The sequence below is a fragment of the Neoarius graeffei genome, chromosome 17, assembly GCF_027579695.1.
Source record: "Neoarius graeffei isolate fNeoGra1 chromosome 17, fNeoGra1.pri, whole genome shotgun sequence".
Lineage (NCBI taxonomy): Eukaryota > Metazoa > Chordata > Actinopteri > Siluriformes > Ariidae > Neoarius > Neoarius graeffei.
In genome coordinates this window covers 23,990,762-24,002,585 of record NC_083585.1, presented here as the reverse complement: position 1 = coordinate 24,002,585, position 11,824 = coordinate 23,990,762, and positions in this window count along the sequence as shown.

Below are 11,824 nucleotides of genomic sequence, written 5' to 3'. Positions count from 1 at the left end.
AAAAAGGCTTTGGATGAAATGTCTTAACTATTGAATGAAATGGCATTGTACAAAGTATCCTGATCCCCTCGTCTCCTCTCCGTACTAAGCCTCAGAGTTTCCTTGCCCTCTTTCCGAATCACAGATGGAATTCTAAAAAATCGGAACGTGCCATGGTCACGAGTACTGTCATGACCACAACCATATAGAGCACAAAGATATGGCATAGCTAAAAGCAGTGTTTCCCAACCTTTCTTGAGCCACGGCACATATTTTACATTTGAAAAATCCCACGGCACACCACCAAACACACACACAAAAAGCCAAAGGCAATGGGGGGGTCTGGGAGGGATACCCCCCCAGGAAAATTTTGAAAAAATAAGGCCTTCCAAACCACTTTTCCTGCAATCTGAGCTGTAGTAGATAAATCTGTTGTTTTTTTATATATTTGCATGAAAATATGGGGCGGCACGGTGGTGTAGTGGTTAGCGCTGTCGCCTCACAGCAAGAAGGTCCTGGGTTCGAGCCCCGGGGCCGGCGAGGGCCTTTCTGTGCGGAGTTTGCATGTTCTCCCCGTGTCCACGTGGGTTTCCTCCGGGTGCTCCGGTTTCCCCCACAGTCCAAAGACATGCAGGTTAGGTTAACTGGTGACTCTAAATTGACCGTAGGTGTGAATGTGAGTGTGAATGGTTGTCTGTGTCTATGTGTCAGCCCTGTGATGACCTGGCGACTTGTCCAGGGTGTACCCCGCCTTTCGCCCGTAGTCAGCTGGGATAGGCTCCAGCTTGCCTGCGACCCTGTAGAACAGGATTAAGCGGCTACAGGAGATGAGATGAGATGAAAATATGTTTCAAATCAATAGGAGTATTGTTTGAATATAAAATAAAGTCACTTTCTACATTCAAGGATATGGTTATAATTTATGATCAACAAAAATGACAAACTAAATTCACATTAAACTTAAGTTCTATTAATTATAAAAATGTTCATATATTAAATAAAATTTCTTCGGGTGAATGACCTTTTCTCCCTATGTCCTCATTAGTTGCATATGATTTCTTCAAAAAGTCTTTTGAAATATTTAAGTTTTCAAAATTGTCAGGATTAATTCAGATTTACTGACTATCATATACATGTTCAATGTATTAAATCAAACGAATGCTAAGTTTATGGGATAATGTCTATGTACACTTTTACAATTATTTATAGTTCACAGTCACTTCTCATTTTCATTTAATCATTTCGACGACGACTTCAGCTTTTTGGCCAAAGACAAAAGCTTGTCAGTCCTCTCTTTTGTAAGAACTGTTATGATTGGCTATCATGCTCTCGCCATCGATGTTTTGGCCAATTACATTGTAGATAACACGTATTCTACCGCGAGACTTAGCGAGACTAAAGATGGCGAAAATGTAAACATGTAATATCGTCGTAGGAATGAATTACGCTTGAGTATCACGAAGGAACATACCCCAACCCCCGTCAATAAATGAAAAAAAAAATCTCAACGGATTTGGCATAATATAAAAAGGTTGATTTTTACTCAGAAAAAGCGGAAATCCGCCGAAAAGCGGGAAACTCTCATCCCTGCTATCGCTATCACCGCTGTCACACCCGAAGCATTACTAATTCTATTGTTTGAATGGCAACAAGTATCTGCTGCCATCTATTGGAAGAGTATTTAATTGTTCTGCCGGTCACTATACGTTGCTGGCATAGACGAACGAAGACAAATTATTTGCAGTAAATAAATAATTTTTGGAACAATTAAAGGGATAGTTCGGGATTTTGACATGAATCTGTATGGCATCCCCATCAATAGTGTCGTGCAAACACACTGACTTACCCCTGACAGCATCCTGTGAGTCCAGTTCTTGTCCAGTTTTGGTCCAGACGAAAGTAGTCCGGCAAGTTTTTTGGGGTCACGAAAGTAAAACGTTTTTCATCTCAAAACAGCATGTGTTCAAAAGAGTGATATATTTGCATCACAAAACCGTTGCCAAATAAAAAGTCAGACCTCGAAATCGCTTTGCACTATTTTCTCTCCCTCGGTATCACTGCTCGCTGTCATGTTGACATCTGCGCAGGAATCAACACCTTTCCCATTGTTTGGCAGTGATTAGGAGTTCAGATCAGCGGCGCTAACAAGCTAATTTGAGAGCAAGAACAGCAACAAATTTATCACCTTCTATAACCTATACAATAATATATTTGTGAAAATGGTGCGCACTTGCGACTATCCAGGCTGTAGCAACAAAGATGTGGCTGAATCTCCGCACACGTTTCACCGTCGTAGTCAGACATGTTGTCGCTAACTTTGCTAGCAGTAAACAATGTAGTGATGTGTTGGTCGCGAACGATCCGGTTCAAAGAGCCGGCTCTTTGAAGTGAACGACGGGAGCCGGCTCTTCGGTGGGAGCAGAGTTGGGGAGCCGAATTAGTTTTTTGTCCTTAGGTGCCTCAGAGAGAGAGAGAGACAGAGAGAGAGAGAGAGAGAGAGAGAGAGTTCAGCTCAGCTGAAGGATGATTGTCTATTTGACAACCATGATCGTTGTTTTGTTGCCGTGAATTCCTAAAGCTCATGATATAAATTGTCGCTCATAAATTGACCGGTTCGGTCGGCAACCGCCTTGGCATGGCCAGATTAATCTGCGGTATACAACGAGACAGCAGTCATTATAACAGGAGCATATTTGCTGTTCCAGCGGCTTCTCATTACTGGTGGAGCAGAGTGCGGCACTTTTTTCTCTTTTTACATGCGCTCAAGGTGCCACATATTTTGTTGCACATTGTTCTTTGTTTGTTAAAATAATTTCCAACTTTGCTTCATAGTTTCTTAGGCCCGATTTATACTTCATAATTTATTTTGTGGCATTTTGTTCAAGGTCGAGTGTGAAATAAAGCCATAAAGGATAAACAGTTGATGTCTTCTGTGTATTTTATATTGGTAATATAGCACAGTTTTGCATTATGTTTGTGAGAAAATAATTTATTAATTGGTAAGTAAGTTTTATTTCTATAGCTAGAACATTGTTACACTGCTATACTTTACAAAGCTTTACAATGGCTACAAAAACTAAAAAATAAAATGGAAAACATCCTATTGATAAAATATAAATAATAATGTAATTAATTAACTAGTTAACTGCAGCAATTAAATCAAAAATAAAATCTCAGGAGCCGTTTGGGAGCCGAAAGAGCCGGCTCCTTATAGTAAGAAGAGCCAAAAGAGCCGGCTCCCGAAAAAGAGCCGAAATTCCCATCACTAAAACAATGAATGAAACAGCCGTGGCTGGCGGCAGCGCGCAGTGATAAGAAGGGAGAGAAAATAGTGCCAAGCGATTTCGAGGTCTGACTTTTTATTTGGCAACGGTTTTGTGATGCAAATATATCACTCTTTTGAACACGTACTGTTTTGAGATGAAAAACGTTTTACTTTCGTGACCCCAAAAAACTTGCCGGACTACTTTCGTCTGGACCAAAACTGGACAAGAACTGGACTCACAGGATGCTGTCAGGGGTAAGTCAGTGTGTTTGCACAACACTATTGATGGGGATGCCATACAGATTCATATCAAAAATCCCGAACTATCCTTTTAAGTGAAATTGGATAATGTCCCACGGTACACCTGATGATCTCTCACGGCACACTAATGTGCCGCGGCACAGCAGTTGGGAAACACTGGCTAAAAGAACGCTTAAAGCAGTGGAAAAACAAAGAGAGTTACGCATGCGTGATTATGTTTTGTATGGAATGTCGCTTGACCCCACATTTGTATATCCACCAACATGGCCAACATACAGGTTTCTATTTTGCTTTGATGTCACTTGCAAGTCAAGGATTGCTGGGATGGATGGGGTCTGAGACGATTTAACGTGTCTTCCTCCTGCAATGCTGGGTGTAGAAGACCTGGATGACTGGCAGCTCAGTCCTGGTGATGTGTTGTGCTGATCTGACCACCCTCTGCAAAGCTTTGTGGTTGAGGCCAGTGTAGCTGCCATACCAGGTCATTATGCTGCCAGTCAGGACACTCTCTATGGTACATCGGTAGAAGTCCATGAGTATTCTGGAGCCCATTCCAAACCTCCTCAGCCACTTGAGGAAGAAGAGCTGTTGTCTTGCCGTCTTCATGGCCACATCGATGTGATGTGACCAGCTCAGATCCTCGCTCATATTCATTCATTCCCAAGAATCTGAAGCAGCTGACCTTCTCCACTTCTGTTCCCTCAATGTGGATGGGGGGGGGGGGGGGGGGGTTGTCCTTCTCTCTGCTGCCTTCCTGCTACCTCCTGTAGTCCCCAATCAACTCCTTAGCCTTGCTGACGTTGAGTAACAGGTTGTTGTCGAGCAGATCTAGCTGATTAGACTTATAAACAACAAATTTCAGAAATGAATGCAAATAATAAACAAGCAGAACTATTCATACTTACAGTTTACTTTTAATATTTACAAATTATACCACCATTGCAGGCTCCAATCGCAGCAAATCACCGACTGATGCCGATATGTTTAAGTTTCAGTTGTTAGTTGTGTTCGGTGGTGTAGTGGTTAGTACTGTTTCCTCACAACAAGAAGGTCCTGGGTTTGAGCCCAGCAGCCGACGAGGGCCTATCTGTGTAGGGTGACCAGACGTCCCGGTTTTACCGGGACAGTCCCGATTTGGGGTTGTGTGTCCCGAGTCCCGACAAAAGTCTGTCGGGACACGGATATGTCCCGGTTTTCGCCACTCGCGACGTTTGCGACTGAGCAGCATGGGAATCATTAGCGGAAAAATGTCTGCATTTACTATTTTGATGAATTGACAGGAATCGCAAACTTTCCTGGTTACTGCCCCCTGGCCCTGTGGCATGGGTGTTTATTTAGCCACATTATTCCACACAACAGAACGGGTTGCCATGCAACAATAAAATAAACATTAACTGGCGCGAATGTTCTTTGTCTAGTAGCTAGCAGCAGTAATGCCGCAGCAATTATGCCGAAAAGAAAATGTACCTTTTCCAAAGATTTACAGGGCACCTACCCCTTCCTCCGAGAGGTGCAGAACAATGCGCACGAAGCCGACTGCACACACTGTAAGTGCTTTGTTCTTGTACTGAGTTGGGTAGCCTATGCTGCAAATGCTGTGCGCTCCTGTGGGGGCTTTCCTCGGGCTGTCGCCCCTCACTGCTGTTTTGTTTGAGTGTATATTTACGGAAGCCGCTAGAGGCCCTTCATATAATCTTTTTTTATTCACCTTGTTAACCCGAGATAACGACATAATTAATTCAGGATCTCGAAAAAACAACACAACTAATTTGAGATCTCAAGAAAACAAAACTGTTATTCCATGATTTCGAGAAAACAAAACAATTATTTCATGATCTCAGCTGGATCACTGTATCTCCGTCGGTAGAGACGAAGCTGGGCCAGTCTTCTGCGGAGGTGCCGCGGACTAATTTTGAAATTATCCCTTATTAAAAGACTTAATGCAATCTCTCCCTGCGTCAACCCCTGATCAAAATATTGCCTTATTAGGTGATCGATTATTCCAGACATTCTAATGACCAAAGTTGCGTCTATACAGAATGAGAAATAGCCCCAAAGTCAGCATAGCACAAGTCTCTTGGCGCACCTGAATGAACCATTTCTCAGCTGTTTACTCGAGATCATGAAATAACGGTTTTGTTTTCTCGAGATCTCGAATTAGTTGTGTTGTTTTCTCGAGATCCTGAATTAATTATGTCGTTATCTCGGGATAACAAGGTGAATAAAAAAAAAGGATTATATGAAGGGCCTCTCTCGGCTTCCATAGTATATATTCTCAAGTCACTTGTCTCTTTTTTGTTTCTGTTTAACATACCATTCTGACAGTTTGGCCATATTGCTGTGTTGAACAGCTTGTTGCAGCTTCCATTAAAGTGTTCACTTTTGTACACATCTTCTTGCTTTATTCATTCAGTAGTGGGGAATGGTTAGTAAGGTTGATTCTGACCTAGGCTATGTTGAGGTCACATATCTACTTTTTAAGTTCATGCTATATAGTGCATACAATTTTAGAGATATAGCCTACATGTGCATATGCATTCTTCTTGGTGTTCTCACAAACAGGTGAAATAAATCAGTTTAAATGTGGCCTATGGACATAGCCTGGCCTATTCTCAGCCATTACAAAATCTGTTGTCTGACCATAATTTAACTGATCTGTATACCACTATGCTACCAGATAACAAAATGCCTGTTTGTTTTATTTCATGTGAGATGTTGATAAAAGTGAGCTTCAACAAAATGATAAGAGCACCTCTCTGAGTGTCACGTTTACGTAAAAAAAAAGGTGTGCATGCACGAGCATGGTCGCGCGCAAAAGTGTCCCGGTTTCAGACTAGGGAAATCTGGTCACCCTATATCTGTGTGAAGTTTGCATGTTCTCCGCGTGTCTGTAGGGGTTTCTTCTGGGTACTCTGGTTTCCCCCACAGTCCAATGACATGCAGGTTAGGCTAATTGGTGGCTCTAAATTGACCGTAGGTATGAATGGTTGTTTGTGTCTATGTGTCAGCCCTGCGATGACCTGGTGACTTGTTCAGGGTGTACCCCGCCTCTCGCCCATAGTCAGCTGGGATAGACTCCAGCTTGCCTGTGACCCTGTACAGGATAAGCAGCTAGAGATAATGGATGGATGCTAGTTGTGTTCATTCCTGTTTTACTGACTGGCACTTGCTTAGAAGATTCCACCCCTTTAAGAACGATTTAAGTACAACCCCAATTCCAAAAAAGTTGGGACAAAGTACAAATTGTAACTAAAAACGGAATGCAATGATGTGGAAGTTTCAAAATTCCATATTTTATTCAGAATAGAACATAGATGACATATCAAATGTTTAAACTGAGAAAATGTATCATTTAAAGAGACAAATTAGGTGATTTTAAATTTCATGACAACAACACATCTCAAAAAAGTTGGGACAAGGCCATGTTTCCCACTGTGAGACATCCCCTTTTCTCTTTACAACAGTCTGTAAACGTCTGGGGACTGAGGAGACAAGTTGCTCAAGTTTAGGGATAGGAATGTTAACCCATTCTTGTCTAATGTAGGATTCTAGTTGCTCAACTGTCTTAGGTCTTTTTTGTCGTATCTTCCGTTTTATGATGCGCCAAATGTTTTCTATGGGTGAAAGATCTGGACTGCAGGCTGGCCAGTTCAGTACCCGGACCCTTCTTCTACACAGCCATGATGCTGTAATTGATGCAGTATGTGGTTTGGCATTGTCATGTTGGAAAATGCAAGGTCTTCCCTGAAAGAGACGTCGTCTGGATGGGAGCATATGTTGCTCTAGAACCTGGATATACCTTTCAGCATTGATGGTGTCTTTCCAGATGTGTAAGCTGCCCATGCCACATGCACTAATGCAACCCCATACCATCAGAGATGCAGGCTTCTGAACTGAGCGCTGATAACAACTTGGGTCATCCTTCTCCTCTTTAATCTGAATGACACGGCGTCCCTGATTTCCATAAAGAACTTCAAATTTTGATTCGTCTGACCACAGAACAGTTTTCCACTTTGCCACAGTCCATTTTAAATGAGCCTTGGCCCAGAGAAGACATCTGCGCTTCTGGATCATGTTTAGATACGGCTTCTTCTTTGAACTATAGAGTTTTAGCTGGCAACGGCGGATGGCACGGTGAATTGTGTTCACAGATAATGTTCTCTGGAAATATTCCTGAGCCCATTTTGTGATTTCCAATACAGAAGCATGCCTGTATGTGATGCAGTGCTGTCTAAGGGCCCGAAGATCACAGGCACCCAGTATGGTTTCCGGCCTTGACCCTTACGCACAGAGATTCTTCCAGATTCTCTGAATCTTTTGATGATATTATGCACTGTAGATGATGATATGTTCAAACTCTTTGCAATTTTACACTGTCGAACTCCTTTCTGAAATTGCTCCACTATTTGTCGGCGCAGAATTAGGGGGATTGGTGATCCTCTTCCCATCTTTACTTCTGAGAGCCGCTGCCACTCCAAGATGCTCTTTTTATACCCAGTCATGTTAATGACCTATTGTCAGTTGACCTAATGAGTTGCAATTTGGTCCTCCAGCTGTTCCTTTTTTGTACCTTTAACTTTTCCAGCCTCTTATTGCCCCTGTCCCAACTTTTTTGAGATGTGTTGCTGTCATGAAATTTCAAATGAGCCAATATTTGGCATGAAATTTCAAAATGTCTCACTTTTGACATTTGATATGTTGTCTTTGTTCTATTGTGGATACAATATCAGTTTTTGAGATTTGTAAATTATTGCATTCCATTTTTATTTATTGTACTTTGTCCCAACTTTTTTGGAATCGGGGTTGTATAAGACGTATTGCAATTTGAACCCAGGCTTATCCTCACCAGGTATATATACAATCGCAACCACTAGGTTACACCTTTCAGCTCACTATCTTGCTGTAGAGACTGGTCGATGGGCTGGAATCCCAAGTGATGAATGATTATGTCCTTGTGGTGCAGTTCAAACTGAAGAACATATCCTTTGTAAATGCTCACTGACTGCAGAGAACTCAGATAAGAACTTTTTGAACATTCATGATTTTTAAAAAAAACTCTAATAAAGTAAGAGTGTGCAAAGTATGTGTGAATTCCATGAAAAGGTATTAGTCGGCTTTTTCATGACCCCAGCGTTTTCTTTTGAGTCGTAGGGCCTGAAGTAGACCTTGCTGTCTAGACTTAAATCCTCTGAAATTCTACTGTTATAGGTTCATATTTGTAGCCCTTGAGAGGTTCTTGTTATTTCATTTATGCTTATTATCTCATCTTGGCTTGATTATTTTTTTTGGTAAAAGCTGTATTATTCATGTTTTTTGTCTGCCCTGCTCACTGTACATATATCAGATATTATAGCAATAAACTAATCGAATCGAATCTAAGAGGTCTACCAGTCATTAAAAGAAGAAGCCATGCATCCAGGCAGGACAAATGAAGAGCACGTTGTCCAATCAACATTGAGATATTTTTTTCTGGACAAAACACACCCACCCACACTCCATTCACTCCCAGTGAAGCCGTGCATCTGGGCGGGTCTCAAAATTATACGTGAAAAGGCTTCACTGGGTGTTTGTTAGCTCTGTGACGAGAGCATCGTAAGAGATTTTCAGGCAGGCTGTGCTGTTCACTGAAAAGAGTTTGAGTTTAATGAATAAACTGTGTGATATTGCAGTGAGATATTTGATCACCTGTGCATCATACCAAAGGTGAACTCCAGCACTTCTATCTCATAAGAGTTGTGAGTTATACCACTGTAAACAAAGTTCAGATATTGAAAACCGATGAAAACTGCTTCTATTTCTATTGCTTTGCCTTCCCTTCACATCTGATTCTGTCAATTTTTTGGAGCCATGTGCAGGCTGCTGTGTTTTATTTGCCTGACTCATCGTCAATCACTTGTTACTCCATCTGAAAGGCATCGATCAGTGCAAGACACTGAACAAAGCAAACAAATAACTTTTCTTATGTGACAGACATGATGTCAACATATTTGTTATTCTGTCACATGAAATATAAGAGGCAGAATACTAATACCGGCAGTATGTCATGGAGGATGCGTGGACGTGCAGGTAGATTATTGTAAAAGCAGATTTAAGATACTTGGCACACTATACCCTTAAAACCCCATCTGACAGTCCCCCATCTCACCTGAAATGAAAAAATACTGTGTTTGTAAGACGAAGAAATCCACAGGAGTCATTTTTTTCCTCTTACTGTCTTTCTTTTTTTGTGGTGTTTGCATTCAAAGAGAGTCATTTCATTGAATTACATGCTGAAACTCCACAGATTCCACACAAGGTTACAAATCATGAGAGCTAAGTACATTGAGACGAGTGGGAAACACACACAGTCAACTGTTTCATCAAAAAATATATATATTGTTAATCTTCTAGAAGTGAAGAGCTACATCAGCAGGAAGTAATCAAAGTTCACGTCTCCTCAGACCAGGTTCAAACTGAAATGGCTTTTGAAAACAAATAAGATGCAATGTTCTCATTTAACTCACATTTTTAGAACAGAAATCATATTGTTGATTATTATACCTACAGGACACTTTTTCCATGGAATAAAAACATGCGTTCTATTCCCTTCTAGCAATTTTCATTCATTTTCTTTGACAGCATGCAGTATTGTTAGCATATCGCTTATCCTTTGTGTATTACGTCACTCTACCCAATGCAGAATGCGCATTGAAGATGGTTTATGATACTGCATGGTTGGCAAGACAACATGACGTCACACGTTGGAGCTGACGTGAATATTCAATGAGAATGTTTGCTGCCGAAATGCGCACGACCATTTCTTTGTTCACCGGGAAAGAGAAAGACGTGTTCAACACCCGAAAGGCAACCAAAACTTCATTAGGTATTCTTCACACATATTTACAAGAGAAAAACATACCAACGGACATCGAAAAACTGGAAAAGAGACACATCAGAGATGTAAAACTTCTGTGCTAGTGAGCGACTGTGACAGTTTGTAAACAAACATGGCTGCCAGGATTGCTTTGTTAAATATGGAAGATTTTGAGAGAATTTTGAAAGAGAAAGATGCGTTGAACACCCGAAAGGAATGTATAATAATAATAATAATAATAATAATAATAATAATAATAATAATAATGGCTGTTTTTCTATGGTATAGCAGAGATATTCCATTCAGCTAATTCGTCTTCGACTCGTTCAGTATCATGCTAGCTGAATGGAATATATCTGATAGACCACTCAAAGCCAGCCAATATTATTCAATTATTAATTTTTGAATAAGCTCACACTTTACCTGGGGTATCATGCTTGTAGTACTCGAGTCTGACTCGTACTCTAATTTTTAGGACTCATGACTTGACTTGGACTTGAGCACTGATGACTCGGACTCGTGGATTAACTGAATTCGGACTCGTAAATTGGAGACGAGGACTTGGATTTTTTCTTTATTTTTTTGTAACATGCCATAATAATTTGGTATAAGATATTTATATTTATATTTACATTAATTTTTATACTAATTTTGTGCAAGAGAATGCACATTCACCTGTTCATACGTCATGTTCAGGAACAAACTAACGTTAACGGCGCGAAAACGCCTGGAGAGACGCCGCTAGGATTGTCCACTTTGCTTATACAGACTTCTCGTGCAGTGGGAAAAAATGTACTGCTGTGTGTTCCATATGTAGAAGAACTATCGAGGGGACGACGGGGACAACCTCGAACTTCAATCGTCATTTGGTAAGACTCCACCCAGAGAAGGAAGTGACACGCTATGTTCATTGCTCTGATGATAGTGGGCGGGGCTTGCTGACCAGTGAACTAGCTAGTGTTAGCCCTCTCTCATGTTATTTGCCCTGTTGATAGTGGGCGGGGCTTGCTGAGCGATGAACAAGCTTTTTATCTGTAGCCTGTTAACTAAAATGGGGCAGTCGAGCAGTAACGTTAGTCCAACACAGTAGCAGAGGCGCTTTCACATAAAGGCAGCGACAGCCACCGTCAAATGGTGCGGCTGGAGTCTTGTTCTCGGACTCAACTCAGATCAATAGTGGACTTGACTCGAAATTTTCTTTAATGACTCGGACTTGAACACTGGGGACTCGAGACTGGACTCGGACTCGAGGTTTAGTGACTCGACTACAACACTGAGGGGTCGTGTTAATAATACCAATATACACCCTTCATGATAACAGACATAACTAACATGATATAACTTGCACAATTAGTTATAAAGGCATCAGTTGACATAAAGACTGCTTTTGTCAGTGTTTTGTGAATGTCGAGCTGGCATAATAGTTGTGTTAAGTCAAGAGAAAGTTTTTTGCTTGACACAAGGCT